Source organism: Ailuropoda melanoleuca, chromosome 6 (assembly GCF_002007445.2).
Source record: "Ailuropoda melanoleuca isolate Jingjing chromosome 6, ASM200744v2, whole genome shotgun sequence".
Classification (NCBI taxonomy): domain Eukaryota; kingdom Metazoa; phylum Chordata; class Mammalia; order Carnivora; family Ursidae; genus Ailuropoda; species Ailuropoda melanoleuca.
Genome location: NC_048223.1, coordinates 38473249 through 38480860, shown reverse-complemented (window position 1 = coordinate 38480860; position 7612 = coordinate 38473249). Strand labels below are relative to the sequence as shown.

The 7612-nt window shown below is 39.7% G+C and overlaps 1 pseudogene; it reads right to left on the bottom strand.

Moving 5' to 3' along the window:
• Nucleotides 1-3083: 3083 nt before the first annotated feature.
• Nucleotides 3084-4089, bottom strand: LOC100482070 (annotated as a pseudogene).
• Nucleotides 4090-7612: the final 3523 nt, after the last annotated feature.

Genomic DNA, 7612 nt, shown 5'->3' with positions numbered 1-7612 from the left:
TAATTACAATTTTTCTTTTTTTTTTTTGCTCTTATAAACACAGCTGCAATGAACATTCTTATCATCATGTCTGTGTCTGCACCATTATTTATCTGATGATAGCAGGGATGGTGACTCTTTCTAAAAAGTAAAAGTTGACCTAAAGTTTCTAAATTTCTCTTTTTATAAACCCCAGGAATGGGTCATGAGTATGAAACAATTCTCTTATGCCAGAAAGAGGTGTACCTGTGAATACCAAGGTTGGACTAAGGTTTGTACGGTGTGATCTTCAGGTCCCCTGGCCACATCAGACCATAGCCCAAATCACCCAAACATCCCAAATATAATGAGAAACAGAAGTAGGGAGGAGACAGATGTAGGGAAACCTAGAACTGGATTCCAATACCAAGCCACTACTGCCATGAATACGGGCTACTCACAGAAAGCTCTTTTAGAGCTTTATACTAAATCTAGCTCTAATACAAAAATGCAGAATGGTATAGAAAAAATGCTACTGCAGAGAGCAATGCACTTGAGGGCTATAAGAGGAGCTGAAGTTTAACAGATGAAATTATACTTTTCTTCCTCAAATTGTGGGTTTTAAAGAATATGGAATAGCAAGAAAAAATATGTATGAAACCCATGTGACAATGATATGCAACCAATACTTGTCTGGTTCTTTTGTTGCTCATCCTACAAGTTCTGAGCATCACTTATACCCATAAAAACTGAGAGAGCATGTCGCTACACCCTAGCACCCTTTCCCTACCCTGGGAGTACCTATTGAATATATATCCTGGTGTGGGGAAGGCACTCAAACTGGCATTGATTGAGCACCGTTGTGCTGGTGCTTCACACTTGCTGACCATTTTATTCTCATGACCACCATAAAAATTAATCTTATTATCATCACCTTCCAGATAAAGACACCACAGATCATGGTAGGCATGGATTTGCTGAATATATATTAAATTTGACCTGCAGTCCCAAACACAGCACAGATATGCGATTGTAGAGGCTGACATATGGGGTCTTTCTAAGGTGGTCATAAAGAAATAAATATCTGTGAGCACAGTAATGACCCCTTGAAATAGAGATCAGTGTGGTTAGAGTTCAGAGAGGGGTTTCATTCCACTAGAAAATGATGAGAAAGCCCAGAGTCCATAGAAATCTCCCAGATGCTCTGTCTGCAGTCTTGTTTAGGGCCAAATTATGGCTCTCGAGCTCTCTGATGAAAGGTAACTCAAGGAATTTTTCAAGGTCAATACAAGCAGTGACCTCTAAGTCATAGTTCTGTTGCCTCTGAATTGCAAAAGAAAATAACTGCACCACATCTATAGCATATTTGTAGCAAAATTGAAAAGAATGTTACCCCCTCTGCTTCCCCAATCCCTCAGAAAACAGTAAGGACCAGAGGAATGTTGCACAGAACAGCGAAATAATTCAATAGTGCGATTTTTGTATTCAGGTTGATTAAAGACGTCACCTTGCCTCAACAAGCTTCGAGAACTGCCCAGATGGATCCTTTTTTCTCATGACTCATAAATTACACAGTTCGTTGAATCTGTAATTCACAGAAACATATCATGGTGTCGGTCTTGTAAATGCCAATGCCAAGGCACCAGCGCCTTTCATTATATGCTGTGATTATGGATTAAATGATTTCATAAACATATTGGTTGTTTCACATTTGGTATGAGGCTGTCTTAGAGCCCCTACAATCTGTCATCGCTGTTAATGAGATATCGACCTCCTTGTAATCCAAGCAAAAAAAGTTTCCCTTTGAATGTCAGCCAAGAAGAAAACCCTCCAGAACTTCCACAAACTCCTCTCAAACCCCATATGTAGAATGGCCTCAGGAAAAGAGCCAGCAGCATGACCGGATGACAAGGGCTGCCTCTGACCATCATGAAGTATAGGCATTAGTGATGTCTGTGATCCCTTCTCTCCCCAAGGCAACACTGGCCATCTTAAGCAGGTGAAGCCCTTAAAGTAGCTTTCTCCAGCATTTCACTGAAAAGTCCCTTCCAGCAGAAAAGGGTGAACTGTGTGTACACGATTCCTGGAGATAGGGCTGCTAGATCCTACCACAATTTCAAATTTCCTGGAAGTCTTGGGTGATACCTTTTAAAGTTAATCGTATACCTTGCATCCTGTTCCACAAAAGGTCCAGGCTTAATTTAGTATTTAAGTTAAATATTCCAGGAAGCGAGCCATATTTCTCTGGACATTGAGTAGGCTGTGGTCTTTACTCACACAAGAGCCCCAGGGATCACAAACTTCCACTCTCAGAGCTTCAGTCTTAGCGAGTTTCCTAAATGGAACTAATTCATGTAATATCTAAAATGGGGAAATTGCTAAGATTGAACTTAGTTTGCAGTTACAGAATATTCTCAATGTCTTCTTTCATAGGTGAATTAAGACATCCCTCTATATTCTTGCCAGATTTCATTTTCGAATGTTGTCTTTGTGTTACTGTTCATAAATCATGGGGCAAAGATCTAGATAACTGGGGTTTTATATACATCTCTTTTTTAGCAATCAAACTACAGGTTAGGTGGGACATCACAAAGCAAACCCAGAAAGCAGATCAGATGCTAACATTTTTGTGTATAACAATGCTTGCACTTGGGGCTTTAGGGTCTTTAAATGTCTTTGTATCAAAGGATCTGAAAGATATCTTCCAGTTGTATATATCTATAGTGGTGCGTCAAACTTCTTGTTCACATATACCCTAAGAGAAACTTGAAAAACATTGCACCAAGGCACTTTATTATCAAGGTGGATGGCATAAGTTCAAGAGGTGAGACAAATCACACAAACACATTTAAAATCTTTACTTGCATCCCACTTGCTAATATTCCGTTGCTTAAACGAAGTCACATGGTTAAGCCCAACATCAAAGGAGTAGGGAAATGTACTCCCTTTATTGCAAGGGTGATGAGTGAAGAATTGAGTACATATATCCAATTGATCATTTTTTTTGAAGGTTAGACAATTTATTGAGAACCTCCCCTTCCCACCCTCTCAGTCTTTAGGTCATTTTTTCCTCTTGTAGACCTGTGTGTTAGCCCCAGGACTATGGCTGGGGGCAGGGGCACGGCTCAATAAGGCCCATAAGGTAGCTGGCTGTAGCTGTCTACCTCCTACTGCATGAACACAGCTGGCAGGTTCTGCTCCTCATCTAACGCTTTCACCCGGGGCCACCTTCTTGACCTCCTTTTGCCCACAATTCTCCTGAAGGATCTTGGCTGTTCTGGAGAAGCCTGCTGAATACACTGAACCACCAGCCAACTGCATTTGTTGTCCTGGATGTCTGTGTCAGTCTTGTCTGTCACACTAGGGTCCCCAAACAGATCAAGGTAATCATCCTGAATCTTAAAGAACTCCCCCATCTCCAGCAGGATTTTCTTGGCATTGGCATGCTTTTCTCCCTGTTTATGCCTGCCATATACATGGCAGCAGCCACAGGAAGATAGAATGAATAGAAAGCCGTCTTGTACTTGACAATAGATTTATACCTCTTTTTGGTGAATCTGCCAAGATCCACATTACCCTGGGGGGCTGTGATGAGGTCGAGGGTCTATCTGATCTCAGTCTTATAGGAACTCTGTAGGAAAAGCTCAATCAGTTTCAGGTAATAGGGCTGCTCCTGGCAGTAGAGATTCAGCAAGTGGTAGATACATGCTTCCAGAAACAAAACATCATTGATGGCATCCAAACCTATGCCTGGCTTCTGATACCAGCAGATCTGCCCCTGTAGGGTGAGAGATGAATCCATGATGTCATCTGACACCAGGAAGAAAGCTTGGAGCAGTTCCACACACCAGCCCACAGTCAGGGCCTGCCAGAGACTGTCAGCATCTTGCTTCCTTGGCTCCACCAGCTCCTGAAAAGCTATCAGCACTGTCAAACCCCACTGGTACTTGCCTTGGATGGCATTGTACTCCAAGACCTCCTTAAGCTGGGCATTTTCATCTCCTATCTCCAGGTGGCCCATGCCATCCTCAGTCAGCACCTTGACAATCTGGGAGAAGTGCTGGATGAAATCTACTTTGCTTGGGCATACGGGTCCAATTCCTGGTCTCCATCCATTCTGAGGGAGGAGTAAAGTGCTCTGTTCCTGGGTGCCAGCTCTTGGTCTAAATCCAATTGATCATTTAAGATTTAAAAACTTTCTTCTGATTGAATTATCATTATAATTATTGCAAACAGATATCAAAACACAAAAATATAATTTCTGAAAAATAATTGTTAAACATAAATAAATTTTTTGGGAAACACATCTCTTAATGATAAGAAATTTTCAAAAATATGTCCTGTAACATATAACTGTGCATAAATATTATAAACATAAAAACAGCAAGATTCAGCATTAATTTCTTAACTAATTTTCATTTTTATAGATAAGAGCATTGAGAAACTTTGTTTAAATAACTATAGCTATAAAGAGATTTTCATAGCAATGTACTCAATTCTTTGAACTCTTCATTATATACCAAAAATCACATGGTGATCCACCATCAAAAACTAATTTTAATGATCTATATGCTGACAACTTAATTTCAGTCTTCCTTGAATTTTGCTGAAAGCAGAGAATAGGAAACTATGTTTTTTCCAAAATATTTTATTACACAGTCATTCTGTTTATTCACTTTTTCAGTTTCTAGGATGTACATGTAAAGGACTTTATCAGGACCTGTCAAGTGACTATTAATTATATCTGGTTATTCCTGATACTCTCATTTATGGTCACCTTGTTTAACACAATATACTCAAAAAAGGATGGGGAAATACAGTATAATTAATTTTAACTCAACTGTGCTAAGGCAATATTTCATGAGGAGATGCTTTTACTTTATTATTTATTTATTTATTTATTGTAACAGCCTTATTTTTTTATTATGTTTAATTAGTCAACATATAGTACATCATTAGTTTTTGATGTAGTGTTCAACAATTCATTAGTTGCGTGTAACACCCAGTGTTCATCACCACACATGCCCTCTTTAATACCCATCACCCAGTTACTCCATCCCCCTACCCCCTCTCTTCTGCAACCCTCGGTTTGATTCCCAGAGTCCAGAGTCTCTCACGGTTTGTCTCCCTCTCTGATTTCTTCCCCTTCAGTTTTCCCCCCCTTCCTCTGTGGTCCTCTGCGCTATTCCTTATATTCCACATATGAGTGAAACCATATGACAATTGTCTTTCTCTGCTTGACTTATTTCACTTAGCATAATCCCCTCCAGTTTCATCCATGTCAATGCAAGTGGTAGGTATTCATCCTTTCTGATGGCTGACTAATATTCCATTGTATATATGGACCACATCCTCTTTATCCATTCATCTGTTGAAGGGCATCTCAGCTCCTTCCACAGTTTGGCTATTATGGACATTGCTGCTGTGAACATTGGGATGCTTTTACTTTATAACTAAGCTTGTAGCAGCAGGTAAACTATTTTCATATAACCTGATGATAATGCCACTCCTAACATCAAATCAATCATCAAATCAGAGCTCCTTTCCATCCAGATAATCTAATTTCGTTTTTCAATTCAAATAAACATATTAATATAGGACCTTATGATTCCCATCCCTATACGGAAAGCAACAATAGTCCAGAGTATTTTGAGCCTATTTTCTTCAATGATCAATTTTAAAAGCTTTGAGATAAACATCCTAGATTTATTAATATTGACCAGTTTAATGGCATCACCCAATGGCACATGCATATTGTGACTTAACTTTTTAAAAATGAAATCTTATGTGTGAAAAAATGGTATTCCCAAGTGCAAGGAGGATTTAAACCACAAATATGAAGAATAAAACTGATGTTTTCCCAGGCATTGAAACAGTCAGTGAGCAGATAAACTTATATACTCTTCTAAGAGAAACCCAAAAAACTCAGTTATAGTACTGGGCTGTGTACCAATGCATATTTATAGAAGGGGACAACCTAAATCACACTAAGAAAAGAAACAGTGGCTCTGTAAATGAAAATGGTATGCAGGAATTTTGCTAAACCTTGATTGGCAGTGTAAAACTCTGAATATTTTACTAGAAAATGGCTGTCCTTCATCTTTTCCCCTATTTTCATGGATCCTTGGCCTTTGAGAATTCTATCTAGAAGAGAAGGGAAGAGAAGGGAAGAGAAGGGAAGGGAAGGGAAGGGAAGGGAAGGGAAGGGAAGGGAAGGGAAGGGAAGGGAAGGAAATCATTGACAGCTGGTGAGGAGGATGAGACAGCAGAGGGTTTCAAGCTCTGAGCATGAAAAGAAATGTGGGAGAGTAAAACTTTTGAGGACAGAGGCTCCCTAGAGTCTGTGAGCAAGCTAGTTAAAAGTGGATGAAAGGAGGGAAAGTTGAAGTCCACTTCCTTTTCCACTCTCCATTCCAGGATGCCTTACATGTCACTGATGGACCTTTAAGAGAGTCTTCTTCCTCTACTGGACTTTGCTGTCCTGCCCATCAGATATTCATGGCTTTGCAAATAGACTTTCATGTAAGTTCTCCCTACAACGTAAATGTGATTTGAAAAAAGAAGAAAAATTCCAATGAAGTTTGAAGTTTTCACTTTTCCAGGAAGGAGGAAGTAGAGTGGCCTGCCACCCATGGGAACTACATGAGGCCCAACAAGAAGCCACGGGGCCAGATTCCTAGTTGAGGTAAGACTGAAAGGAAGCACAATACGCACCTGCTAAATATCCCAAAACACACAGCTTGCACTCTGCACAATTGGGTGAATCCTTCACATCTCATTCACACCCAGCTTCCTTCTTAAGAGTCAGACAGGCCTTCAAAGTTGCTTGTCTTTAGGAAAGTGCAGTATGTATCTTCATGAACCACATGAAGCCCAGAGACTTTCCAGAGTCCTATAGTTAGGAAGCGGTGCAGAGATTAGAATTCAAGTCACCTGTCTCTCAGCTCAAAGAAACAAGCACCAAGACTACAAAGTAGACAGGCATCATTTTGCATAATCTGGAGAAATATAACATTTGAAGTTTATCATTCTATTAAGGAACAAAAATTCAACTGGTAAATTTGAAGACCTTTATTAAACAATTGGACAGCATCCCATCTGGTAGAGAGATGCTCAAACCAGTTGCACAAGTGGAAGGTTTTTATAGGCAAGAGGGTGGGGTAAGAGTTACTAGGAAAAGAAAAGAAAGGATTATTCCAGTCAAGGTCACCTTCCATTAGGGATGAAGGCAGAGGGTCATATCATGCAGATTACATCTCCTTCCTTTGGGAGATGGACAGCCCATGTGACAGATTACTTCACTGGTGCTGATCAGAAAATTCCTGACTGACCCATTGAGACTACATTTCTGGGGGAGGTTGAAACTGCACTTAGGTTAGGTATTAAACCCTGGTTTGGAGACATGGCCTAGCATAAGCAACTACATCTTGGGCCTGTGGTTTTCTTTTTGACAATTACTTCAGCAATTTCTTTCCTTCTATCTTCCCTTTCTTTCTCTCTTTTTTCCATGGAATATAGTCATGCTGTGGATTTTCTAATATATAAGAATTGAACATTTTTATTCTTATTATCATATTTTGTAGAGCTGAACATGAGATTCAAGACCTAAAATATCTTCTTTTCAATGCACAAAGAAACTGATGACCACATTACC